Below are 14,142 nucleotides of genomic sequence, written 5' to 3' on the forward strand. Positions count from 1 at the left end.
GCGATCCCGCGAAGAGTTCTCGGGTAAGAAAGTGTGCTTGAGCATCGCCGCTAAAATTGGCGTTGCCGGGGGCCCATATCAACGTTATCTTGTGCGGTGGATAAGCGCCAAGGAAGCTGTATAGTGTGTCACCACAGCATCAGGGTTCGCGGCGTATGCTATAATTGAATAGTGCCTCGTGCGAGCCACGAAACCACAAGATGGGAATGTCAGGAGGTTCGAATTTGACAGCGTAATCGACGGAGGCTGTTGGAAACTATTCCGGGGTTGTATGATTTGGAGGGCTTTTTAAGGGGGCGATGGTGTCCACTGACGGGTCGGACAATATAGGTTGATTCACCAATCTCTAGTAGTCTAGTCCAAACTGCCATCTAGGAAGTACATTGCAGCGCTATTATTTTAATGAAATTGATGCACTTGTGGAATTGATGCACTTGTTGATGCACTGTACGTTGCTGTCTGAGGACCAAGTTGTCTACATATGGCGACGGAGATATTCAATGACTGGGCTAGGGAAGGAGGAAGAGCGGGGAGGTTCGAAAGCGATGGCGGACGGTTATCTGCTGCGTAGTTTAGGAGGGTGAGGAGCGTTTGAATTTGTGTAGAAAGCTTTAAGCGTTCCAACTTGGCCTACAGGTTAGAGGCGATTCGTTCATCGAGAGTAGTGTAGAAGCCGAGTGGCAACAAGCTTTGTGTGGCGGCATAATCAAGTACCCCCAGTGTTAAACGATAGAAAACAAAGGGTCCTCCTTCACAGCAGATTGACTGGGCAAGTGAGAGAGTAGGGTACGGTGTACAAGCTGCGAAATGTCGCGAAAAAGTCATGAATGAGGACAAGGAAAGACTCTTTTGTGCTATGCTTGCGATTTTAAATGCACAGTTGGGGAAGTGGGACCTGAGCAATCTGGCAGTGGACAAGAGGATGTCCAATGTGTACCAAGAAGGAGAGTGGCGCAAACAGCGAGCAGTTATTGAACGCTACACGGTTGCTGTATGTGCAGGCAGTGCTACCTTGGTAAGAAGGAAAACAAAACAATACCAAAAGCAAGCAACCAAAATCCAAGCAACGCTCCCCTAATTGAGCGCAATTATTCTTATTCACCTTATAGGTACATGCTGTAGTTCCTATTGCAGAAGTTTTCTATGGAGCATAGGAAAGAATAAATGTAAAAAAAAACACTCCGGATTACGGAAGGAATCGGAGCAGGGGCGATGGTGTGGACGTCGTACCCACGCCATGAAATCTGGCGGACGTCCTGGGCGCACGCCTCCAGAGGGGAGGTGCACAAGGGGTAGGCTTCGGAGGACACGGCCCCCCCACAACAGGTGCTCCGCTGTCTGTCCGCTGGCAGAATTGACACGTCGAGTGAAACGGGACGTGTCACTGAGGTGGCCAGGTTCTCGTCACAGCCGGCATGAGGGCGTCCCCAGGCGTAGACGTCGGAGCAGGACTTCACCTTGGCTAGAAACCTGCCAGGGAGATTGCGCCACGCGTGATGCGCCGTAGACGTTATTTTGCACTGGCTACAGGCGCACAATCACTGAGGAAGGTCCAAGAGGAGCGGGATGTAGCCCACGCACGGGGTGTGTACCTGTGGCGTTGGCGCCATGACACGCGAACACTGCATGGGTAAGTTCGGAATTTCTAACCCTGTTCCCTGTTCGTTGAACGTCACAGTTCTACGAAGCTCTGGAAAAGGTACCGATTAATCTGCGTATATTGGACACTGTGGTGAATCCTAGTTTATTTAAAAATAAAGCCGGTCGGTTGGAACGAAAACTTGCGCTGCTATGGGTGAACCCGCATCCCATGCCAAGGGCTGGAGTAGCCCAAAATCTTCAAACACGAATGGTCGCATATCTGCTGGTGTCAATGAAAACTTAAAAAGAGGATAGCCTCCTACCGCCCTGTTACCTGACTACTTTCTGCTCTCATCCACCAACCTGCCACGGCGTTGCCCTCTTGTCTCCGTCTATCTGATCTTCAATTAAATTTTCACGCGCTCTCTCTGCTGTCGCACTACCTATAGGGCCGTTGAGACTTAGCGCTCGATCCACGAGCAGAAGCCTGTTTTGTATTGGGGTTAAAACGATTTTCAGCGTGTTTTTTATTTGCTGTCGGAAAAATCAAGCACGCATCAACGTTCAACTAAAAGAACCCTGTAACTCTGAGTTATGTATTGAGGTTTATCTCAACTATGCCTGATGTTTCCCTTTTTCTCAGCATTATTGACAAGTATGAAGCCCGTTTCTACATTCAGCATATTTAAAGTTTTTACCTACACGAACGGTTCGTTCATCAATTGTAACTTCGCCTAGGTGGCTCAGTCAAGATACAAACAGACAGGCGAAACTTTTCGCGTGTGAGTAGGCCAAAAGAGACTATCGTCCGTTAAAAAACACGACAGAAGTAACGGGCTGGAAAGAAAACGCTCCACAAATCATGTCCACGGCACCAGCCCAATCACATTAGATTGCCGCCAGGGTGAGGGGGCCGAAATGGGCGGGAGATCACAGCTCTCGGATTGCACTCTTACATGCACAGGGACTCGAGGGATAATTTGCGTGCAACATTGACACTGCGGTGAGGGAGGGACCCCCCGAATACGGGGATGGGGCAGGACGGAGCGTGCCACCGCCATTAATCTCAGGAGCCGGGAGCTGACAACGGCGCAGCCTTCCGTTCGGCAGCCTTACCGGCATTTAACGTACTAAACGAAAGTGGGCAAAAAGAAGCTAGGAATATTTATTCCAGTGAAGAAAGCTGTTGGCTCGGCTCAGCGTTCTCCTCGACGCTCTAACTTAATTTTCGGTGAGAAATCTTTGTTCTTGTTTTTCAAGGCTCAGAGCTATTCTGCTTGTGGTTGCATTGGTTTGAGTCTCTCTATACTGTAGAACACTGGGTCTCTAATATGAGTGTTTCGGGGACTCCATTTAGCCTTGTAAAAGTTATAGAGGACCATGCCATGCTGTATATTGGTCCGCGTCATAGGGTCGAACAATTTGCACATGCAGCTGAAGTTGCCAGAAAATATTTAATGCACGCATTTGCGCTGACTTTTTATGCTGATTGAGGCCACATTGTCAAAGATGTGCTTTTGCAGGTAGAAGTCTTACGAACACTTGCATTCTGGCTTGTGTGTGTGGTTTTTTTTAATAGCTGGCGTGGCGTGCAAAAAGCCGACTGTAAATAATATGGAAGGTGGAGAAAAAAATAACGTGTGTCCCGTAGCGAAGCCGTATTTTTGTATTGGAAACAAGGTCTGACAAAATATTTGTAAGACGAACGGACGCCACTTCGTATTTTGCTGAAATACAATGCTCTCTCCATTTAATGGCGGAACCAGCTGCTGCCATTCAAAAGGCTACATTCCGGAGAACTCCCGCCTGTGACGGAGTAACATTTGAATCTTTGAAGAACCTCAGCGATTCTTCTCGGGGGAGGGGGGGGGGTCTCCTGGGGGCGTAAAATTTGGTATGGCTCGCGTGTACGATCCCTCAGGCCTTCAATCGGATCCCTTCAATCGGATGTTATGACTGCTCCAAAATACGTTAAGCGGAGTACCGGTATATGAGCTCCGACCAATAGCATTCATGGTGACCATTTGGAAGCTGTTGGAACGAATGATTGCCACACGCCTTTATTCGTGGCTCGAAGTGCGCCATCTATACCACCCATGCCAAATTGTAGTTCGTGCCCAGCTTCGTGCAGAGGATGGTCTGGGCCACGACTTCTAAATGAACCTCATTTGTGGCCGATCCCATCATGTTTGTCCTGTGCTGGGCATGGAAGTCCACAAAGCGTACGATCACCTCGGCCATGCCGCGGTCATGGCGGTACTTCATATCCTTCACCTGCGCTCACCCCTATGTGATTTAATTTCCTCCTACCTACGAAACCGCACCTTTTCGATCCGTCTAAACGAATCTCTTATCGGTTCCCAGCGCCGCTGTAGCACAGATACCTTTTGCCGGGCGCTCTTCCACACATCTATAGTGTCATCTATGCAGACGAAATCACGGTATGGTATGTACACCAGGATTGAAAACTACTTGCTCGGTAGCGCTGGGAAGAATATTGCGATTCGTTTTCACGACATACAGGAACAGGAAAGCTTTGGTCAACGTTTCGATCTCCCAGAGGACGCGGTAAGCTCCACGGAACGGATGAGGAGCACTTCGAAAGGGAAGCGGCTTCCATCTTTTTTTCAGCAGCCAGTCACCCTGTCTTCTCCTGATGTATATGCTCCTTTCTAGGTGGACGAATCCCAGCCTATCGAAACTTTGTTTACGATTGCCGAACTTACGGCGGCATTGGAACAAATCAATGTTTATTGTGCACCAGGGAAGGACAGCGCCACGTGGACAAAGCTCCTCCCGTGGCTTTACGGGAGGAGCTTCTTGAGAATATAAACGAAATATGGATCCACGGACAGGTACCGGCATCTCTAAAACATGCTGTAATAACTCCCATTCTAAAGCCAAAGAAACACCCGTCAGATATGGCCAATATTCCACCTATCTCACTTAAGTCTAGCCTCTGTAAGATAATAGAACGGATGGCAGTCACCAGACTGAATTACCACCTCAAAGAGGAAGCTGAGCATATCCACACGTGTCAAACTGGGTTCCGGCACAATCTGGGGACGCGTAATTCCCTCTTCCTCCGGGGGCGTATTCTACAAAAAACAAAGCACAAGCGCCCGCACGTCATGGTTGCGTTGGGTTTCCGCAAAGCCTATGACACACTTACTCACGCAGATGTTCTTGAGTCGATGGCGGACGCCTACCCGGGCAAGAGATTGAAATATTTTGTCCGGAGTTTTTTGGCGAACCGGACTTTTGTGGTACACTCTGGACGCCACAACACTCAACAATCTAACAACCGTTCTGGGGTTCCGCAGGGGGCCATCTTATCTCCCACTCTTTTCAATTTATTGATGACTAAGCTTGTGGCAGCTGTACCTGGCAGCTGTTGACCTCCTAAATGCCTCTAAAATCTCATCAATGGATAACCACCCCTTCACACCGGTTTTTACTGATAAATGCACAACTAAACTCTTTTTAAAGCACCTATCAATTTCTGTTTTTTATAATTGCAGAGAGTGAGGAGCAAAGTGACTTTTCATGAGGTCTGTTTTCTAGAGACATCAAAATCATCTCACACTGGCCTTATACATCATCGAACCTTCGGCGTGTATCAGGTGACTTGTGTTTCTCACAATATAATAAAAGCACGATATCAAAGACTGTGACTTTGCAGTATTTCATGTAACTGCAAGATAAATACGAGACTGGTGAGTTTTTCAGTATTGCATCAAGAACTATCACTGCGGTGTCTTGTGGTGCTCACGGACCCTATTTTAAAGCATGTAGAAGCATGAATGTAAAGACAAGCACTTTTTTTGGCAGAAGCGTATGGCATTTTTGTTGTAGGTCACATAATTGAACGTCATATTCCTAAATCCACCGTTTAAACAGATTCGCTGAGAGTCACCCGTACATTGTCATTCGAAACGTCTTCGGAAAACCACGTCATTAATATTGTTTTCAAATTAATTATGCCAGCTTATTCTTCAAATCTTGAGGTGACAGTGTGCTGGGTGCCAGGCCCCTCTGGTATTGCTGGAAATGAGCTGGCGAATATAATGACCACCAGCGCTGCACTCCGAAACACGGTCAACATAGCAATAAGGTACGTTGTTTGCTAGTTGGTCAATAATACTTAGGAAATAGTGCTTTGCCTATCCATTTGCCTTTAGATAGCGCATTGTGCTTGTGGATCCTTTCCGTCCTTCGTCTTTTCGTTGCGCTATACATCGCTCAAGTCAACATAGCAACACTACCTTACACAGGCCTCAAGCCACACATCAGACAATTCCGTAAAACATGGCAAGCAGACAGGAGTGAACAACAGACAACAAACAAACCACACTTGGGACATACACTACTGACTCACACAACAGACACATTGAAGGTACCTTAGCTAGGTACGGATAGGCCACACTCATGTAACACACTCGCACCTGGTAACTGGACCTCAAAGACCACTGTGTAGCAGGTGTGGGAAAGACGTATCCATAATACACACCCTCATTCAATGTAAGGCACTCGACATTTCAGGACGCAAACACATCACAGAACTCTACAAACAACCTATTCCATTACATTCGCCACACTTTTTAGGAGGCGATGCAACATTTTCAGTTAAGCGCACCTTAAAATTTCTGTCAGAGGTCCACTTCTTACAGCTCATCTCATACCATCCATAGTTTTACCTGCACTCCTATACACCAGTCACATTATTTATATTATTTATCTTTAAACCGCTCATGGTATTCATCCTGCCCTGTACACCAGCCGTCCTTATCATCTAATTGATTTCATTCGTGTTCACTCTAACCAATTTTGATAATCACCTATTCATCAAAACACTTTCTTGGCGCTCTTTCCCCTAGTTGACCTTGCTCCATTAACATTCAAACAACATCATCAAGCGTATTGTTTCATAAAGTACAAAAATCAGCATTGTTGCCTAAACAACAAGCGGCAGTAATTAGGGCATACTACTCCGACACCAACTCTGTCGTTAAATGTTTTGGCGCTGATGATAGCTAAACTTTCTTTTATTTAGTCTTACTTTGCCGTGCTCGCCGTTGCACGCCGGCAACATATTGGCACAAAATACGACAGTCAAGAAACTTTTTCCCAAAAAGAAGACATGCGCTCCCGCCAGCCAATGTTGAAAAGGTCCAATTACAAGTGAAAGTTGGCTTTCACCGAAGACTTTGGCTTGGCGCTTTGTCTCGCGGCCAACCGCACTTTAATATCGATCGGACCACATTATTTACCCCATGCAGGAAAAAGAAAGCGCGCAGCCGCTGCGCAACAGAAGAGAAAAGTCGATCAGACCGCTCAGATCCCACCAGTTAGGCCAGGATTTTGGTTTAATTACTTCTTCGTTCGCTCACACGCAAAAGAATTGCTGCTTTGTGCGCCAACCTTCCATTGCCTCACAGCACCGATCGATGCTCGCCACAAGTTGCACGCCTGTCGATAACAGAGGGCGTGTTGTTCAATTCCAGATGAAATAATATACACCCGCACGTTTTTTCATTTGTGATTATGCTATGACTCACTGCCCTCTTCGCGCATCACCGTCCCCCCATTTTTCTTTATTTATCGGCTTTTTTTTCCAAAAATGGCCGATAATAAACCGCACAATTGATATTTATGTCAGGCCTCACAACAAAAGTACTTAGCGTTTATTCAAAAATGTATTAACAAATAATAAAAGCTACTACCGATAATGACCAGGTAAATGGGAGTACAGAAATACAAATTTTCATTAGATGAAAGCAGAGAGGGTTGCCGGCGTGTTCCCGCCTACATGCTACTCTGTGGGGATGGAGAGAATGGAGTAAAGGCCCTAAAGAATGTAGGGCGGAAGAAAGAGGAAAAAAAGAGAGGTAAAAAGAAGCGCACAGGATAGGCTTTGCATGGGTGACGTAAAAGTCCACGTGATCTCGCCGGGGCGGATATGAATTTCCAGATCGTCCCTGCAACGCAGATTTTGTGTAGATAATTAAATAAGGCAACCAACACTTTTCATTGAAAGGATCGAAAGGCCAGGGTCCAAGGAGAGCTTTCAAAGATATAGATCCGCAGTTGAGGAACTCGATCTTTTGTGCGGGATTTCTTTCGTCTTGTATGCGGGACATTCAAACAAACCGTGCTCATTTCGAAACATTCAAACCCCAGCATGTGCTGATGTTGCTCCTGCACTACGCTGTTTCCCTCTAGCTTCAGTAGGCACTATCCGTTTTAATAAGGGATAGCATTTTGACTTGGCCCCCATACAAAAACGTTTAATCGGTTTACTAGCAAAATAACCTCGGAGCCCTTTAATATTCTGCCTGTTGTGTTTTGCAACTGTTCCTCCAGTAATCACTGAGCAGAGTTATGCTTCCGTCTTACGTGCCATACTTACCTCCAAATCGGTACGCGCTAGTCGGCCTACATGCCTAACTAAAATCTACAAGGAAGCGTCTCCGTCGCACGAGCAACGCCGGTTCTAAAACTAAGTCAACGGCCTCCAAAAGACATCACCACTAGGCCACGCCATCACGTTGCTAAGAAAGGGATGATGCTGTCCATTGGTAAAGAGGATAGAGACGTGAGTCTTGTACGGTGTGCAGAAAAGCGTTGTGCCACTTTAAAACTTCAAAGAATTATTGTATCAGCTAAGAGCTACCAAAGAGGTCAGGATCCTCAATTACATTACAAATTACCCTCTGTTTTGTTGCAAACAGCTGCGTAGCGGGCACAAACTGCACGAATTTATTTATATCCCCTTTTAACAGCGAAGCTGTTGAGAAATCGCTTGCATATAGTGTCCGCAGTTTTCAAATTACCAAGAAAATACCAAGCGGTCCTGCACTCGTGCCTCGAGTGCACATTCGTCAAGCTACGCATACCCACTTAGGAAGATTGCCCAATATTGACCAAAAAAGAAAGCTCCAGCGTTCGCCGCTTGGTTCGAGCGCACGTTCGTCAAGCCAAGCATACCCACTTCGGCAGATTGGCCAGCATTGGCCACAAAAAAAGCTTCAGCGTTCGAGTTATATTGTCAACACTTGCTAGTAACGAGAAAGACACGTCATAGCGTACGCCACTTGATCGTTCGTCCTGGTGTCACCGTGCGCATGCGCTCTGTGCCTCAGAAGAGCCGCGACTTGAATGTCGAAGCTGCTGCACATGATCATCGACTCCACACAGCCCGGCCGCCGAGGAAGATGCCGCGCTTCCAGGGGCTCGGGGTGCAAAGCATCCGCTAGAAACGATAAGTCGCACTTGCAGAAGACGAACGATGACGTCGGCCAAAACGACGAGCTGACTCTGGTCTCGCTCAGCATAAGGTCATTGGAATTCCATGCCGCAGACGTCAACCACGAAACCACATCTGAACTAAAATTAAACTTTGCGTCCGTCAATGCTCCCCTACAACAGCTTTGCCACTCAAATCTTGAGCGCGAGTGACAGCTTCCCAGAATTTTATTTTACTACTGACGGTCCTAATTTTGCCAGAAACTTTCACTTTTCCTACACTTTTTTTGCTAAGAGCGAGCATATACAACACTGCTTAGGAGCCTTCGACAGGAACTGTGTCACACGTATGCTTCCGGGCTCTAAAATTCAAATTTTCGGCTTGATTTTAGCAAACGTCTTACAATTGGGTATGAAACTTTTGTGGTTGTCTTTTAACAAACCTCTCTATTCTTGGGCAGTTCTACTTCTTGCTAGCAAGAGCCCGCGCACTTTATTGGCGCCCGTGTAACCTGATCCTGTGAAGCTCCTCAGAAAATGTGCCGCCTTCCGTATCAACCTTTCCGCATTCGTTATATACGAGTAGGGGGAACTACATAGCTTCCAAACTTCCATTAACCTCAAATTAAAAAAAAAAGTTTCTTCCTGACATACGACGCAGACCACCGTGAAGTGTTGTGCATCTCACGCGAGCAACGTCATTTTCATTAACCAGTCTGCAGCAGACAAGCAAGCGATGTGCACAGCGGAGCGTTCAGCGTCATCTCTTCTATCACCCCCGCTTCCTTTACGTTGGATAGCACGTTCCTCTTCTATGCTTCTTTTAATTAGCATAAATTAGGGGCTGTCGCAAAGCCCCTAACCTTTTCAGGCTTCCACGAGGTTTCCGATTTCCAGGACTCCCCTTTTTCCATATCGCGGTTAGATGCGCTTCTGACGGGACCATCGATGGTAACGAGTTTTCTTTATACTTGAAATTGCCTTCGCCCGTTGAAATCTCCTTTTCAGCATAAACGCTGCAACGAAAATTGCATAATTTAGCTTCTTTTATTTAACCTCCTAAGCAAACTAGAAATCAGAATTATTAGAGAACGTGGAGTTGGCGAGCTTTTACAATGACATGTCTAGTTCCATGTGGGCCACTTCTGCATCAATTTAATGGTTTCTCTTCCATCTCATTGGTTATTGTTTCGTTTTCTTGCGGATAGTTTCTCCAGCGGTCGCTGTACTATTACCGCTGTATTAAACAAGGCTTTTGGGCTGCTAGCTAGATGCCATTCATTTCGGCGAAAAGGCGGTAAAAGAATTTCGGAGAAAATTTGCGTTATCAGCATTGAAATCTCTACAGCAAAGTTCCCCTTCTGTATGGGTACGTCATCTATGTCACCTGTATATGTCGTTTTTATCTACCTTTTTCTTGGTATGTTTAGCGCCATGTTTTTTTTTTACTGCACCAACGCACAAAAAATGCAGTTTTGCTCACTTTTTGTTCCAAAGACTTTACCTATATTTGTCATATTCTCCTAGTAGGCTATATTCGCATTGTTTTCTAAGCGCTGCGTTCTCAAATATGCCTAAACAAGTCCAAGCTCCGACAAGTCCCTTGCAGTAAGCTTCGTGTGCGCAGAGGTAAGTTTTCGCGTGTTTGAGCGAAAGAACTAATAAAAAACAACGGTAAAAACGATTAAATGCGCCTTACCATCTGTGGAGAAAGGGACGAGCCGCCATGACCCGTTCTGATGCGTGCTTTAATCGAACACGGTAATGATAATCATGATGGGCACGAGGGAGGCGAGGCGTCTTCTTTTTCAACATCCTACCCCTCGCGAAATTGGCTAGAAGTTTGACGGTGTTTACAGTCTATGGCGAAAATCATTCACTGGACAAGCGACGTCATTAATGTCCGTAGAGGCAAGCAGTGTTGGGAAAATGATCGCTTCTGCTTCCATCGATGATAAACGTACTTACAGCGCCGAAGCGTACACCCGTTTCCTGGCTGAGCAGCCACTGAACCTTTGGGGGAGACGGGAGTCCTGGAACCGATAAAATTGCTACTGCTTGTGGTTCCAAAATGCTTTGTTGGCCTCACGTCTTTCTGTTCCTCCCAGAAGTACGCTTTCTTCGTTCGAATTCGCAGCCCGTATAGAGCGTATTCACATACATACAGGCAACCATGCGTGCGCCGCCATATCTGTGGCCAAGCGTCTGTTGCTAGGCGACGTTGTGCGCACGGCCCGCAGATCAGGCCCTCCTCTTCTCCTCCTTCATGGCCTTCTCCTTCATGGCGGCCAGGCAGGTCGCGGTCCGCGATATGAGCTTGTGTTTTCGTGCAAGGCGTGTGCGAGTGGCTTGATAGTCTGTTGCACCGCGATAGCGTTGGTTACGCGAAAATTCATGGTTCCGCTCATGAGTGTGACAACCTTATCTGCAATTCAACCCCAGCCTCTGCGCACACCTACGAGCGAGTGCGAGCCGGTCGGGGCGCATCATTTCGGGGCGCATCATTTCCAAACTGATGCCCACTGAACGCAAAGTAATAACTCGACGCTAAGTACTGTCGAGTACAGTGCGATCTACCTATCGGCAGACGCGTATCAAGTCGCCGCCGCAGATCAGCTGATGGCCAGCCGCCGCGCTCTAAGTTGTTTTGCTGAGTGTGAAACATTTAGCGCACGAGAAACCCAGTGCCAATATGTCGCCCGTGCCATCTTGAGGGAAGCCGTTTTTAGGGCTGCTTTTTTGATAATACCTCGAACATAAGCAGCAACGTGTTTTCTTCTTGTTTTTTCTCGTGCGGTGATTGGATCGCATGCAGCGATCAATTTACTTCTGTCAATCTCAGCGCAGGGCATGAAGCCCTGTGTATCGATTGTCCTTGGGTGGAGTGAGGAAACCGGCGAGCATCAGTTAAAGGTCAAAACCTCGGGTACTTCTATCCTGCGCACTTTTGAGGCCGATATATCTTTTAAAGAAATTGCTGTTCGATCACGCCGTCCGGAAACGAACGCCGTCTCAAGCTGTTGTTTTGCGCCAGCAGCGCTTAGCGAAATTTACTATTATGTGTTTTTAGGGGCAGCAGAACTGCCATTTCAGTCTCCGTACAAAACTTGTAGCTCCTGCTTGGTTTAGAAAAACTAATTGTGCACATAATGGAAGTAATTGTGCCTTTCTGCTTCACCCCGAACTTTAGCCCGTTTTTTTTCTTTCTCTTTCATTGCAGGCGTATGCAGCTGCTAGAAAAGAAATACGGCGCCCTCACAGAGCTGGTGTGCGTCCTGCGGGGCAAGCCTCAAGAGTGCCGTTTTTTGCGGCATCCGTGAGCAGCAGCAGGTTTAAATACAGTGATGGTGTTTAGCACACTTCGAAACTGATCTACAGAAATATTCAGGAATAAATAGCGAGGTCGACTGGTGCCCTTTTATGTGCATGTAGGTGCCTTTCCAGCTACTGCTATTTGAATTTACAATGACTGTGGAAAATGAAAAAAAAAAAAAAAGAAACACATTTTGGTCATGCTCTTCATGTGCTAGAATATAAAAAAAAAAAAACATTTTAGTCATACTCTTCATGTGCTAGAATATTTTTTGCAAGACGTGGTTTCTGGCCAGGAAATGATAACTCATGGCTATCGCCTTCATTTTGGCTAATTCAACTGTTATGAAATGGTGATCTGTACAGTGAGCACACGGACTTCATTGAATTATCGGGCCACATTTTGTCACACTGCGAAAAGTTACGCTTGTGTTCCACTTTTTGGGAAGTGCGTTCATTGCTTAGAAAAGGAAAAGTTCACACATGAATTGATAGGCGTACTTAAAATTGTAGGTTTAATAATGTGTGCATTAGAGACCCTTCAGTTGCACTCCCAAAAAAAGAAATCGTGTATCAAAACCTTGCTATGTAGCAGGGAAGGGGCGAGATGACGTGTTGGTTTCGATGTGCTTTTAGCCTTTTCATTGCTTGTAATCGCATTGGTATGTTTATTCCTTGAATAAACAATCAGTCACAGTTCAGTGCTTTGTCCTGCCTTTGTTCATATTGCTTTGTAAGACCCACTTTTCATTATGCAATACCAACTAGCTTACCAACCCATGTTCTTTGTGCACCACCAAAGCTTAACATTGGTGTTTCCGGGCATCAGCAGCAAGGCTTAACTTAACTTGTCTTACTTACACCTAGGGTAACTGCAAACAGCAGCTTGGGACACTATTAAAAATGGCATGATGAGAACATGTCTATCAAGAAACATTTTATGACACATCAATAAAACACCACCCAACCAACAGTTCACAATGTAATTACCCATCAGTTAAATATTAGTGATAGTTTGCAGTAGGTCACAGGAGCACCGATGCAGTCTGCCGATTCTCTTTTGTTGTCACTTCTGCACTACTACTTGGAGCTAAACAGAGACAAGGAGCCTTGCTGGGGTACAAAAACAAATTACACCCATCTCCCCGAAGGGAACCATGAGTAGGATGCGGAGTGTCATGGGGGTTCCGTTTGCGTTTCCATTATGTTTAATTGCGTCAGCGCACCCGTTGACGGGACTGTTGCTTCCATCCTACTTCATCTGAAGAAGCTCGGAGTCAAGCGAAGCAAGCGCAGCACTGAACGGGCGCTCTGCTAGTTCCCCTTTATATTCACAGCTGTAGGAGAGGAGACTACGAGAGAGAAGTTTGAAGTTTATTAGGAAGATTGCATATAATACAGTACATACATTGGTAAAGAATACAGAAAGAGGTCCCGTAGTTTATCACTGTGGGGGGACCTCTTGTTAAAAAATACATAAAAAAACGGTAAAACAAGAGCAGTCAGAAGAGATAAGCAGAAATATAATGTAATTTATACACAAACCAAATGGACACTGTATAACGGTATAATGAACAATTGCGATGATCGTTCATTACTGATTAGGCCAAAATATCAGAGCGGAGGTAAAAAAAAAATGACGCTTCACTGGACATCAACAGTGTCGAAATATAGAACAAAACAGTTTAATTGTGGCAAAACAGCCTAGGCTGATTTGTTCAGCCTTCATAAAGAAAACAGCATGAAAGCAGAATTATTGTAAAATAATATTACACAATAAACGCATTACGGGGATCAATCAGGCAACATGCTTTCACTGGGATGGATTTAAAAAAAAAATTGCAACACAGAAATCAACGTCAGTGAACTGGAGACATACATTTTCCCGGAATATATACGCTTTCCTTGGATTTATAGGGTGAGAGTGAATGAAGGACTATGAAGGAAGAGCCGCGCATGCGCGCGAGAGAGCTGAAGCGAACGGAGGAGGAGCGCGCGCAGACG

The sequence above is a fragment of the Haemaphysalis longicornis genome, unplaced genomic scaffold (genome assembly GCF_048455015.1).
Source record: "Haemaphysalis longicornis isolate Haplotype H1 unplaced genomic scaffold, Haemaphysalis longicornis Haplotype H1 scaffold_13, whole genome shotgun sequence".
In the NCBI taxonomy this organism is placed as follows: Eukaryota; Metazoa; Arthropoda; class Arachnida; order Ixodida; family Ixodidae; genus Haemaphysalis; species Haemaphysalis longicornis.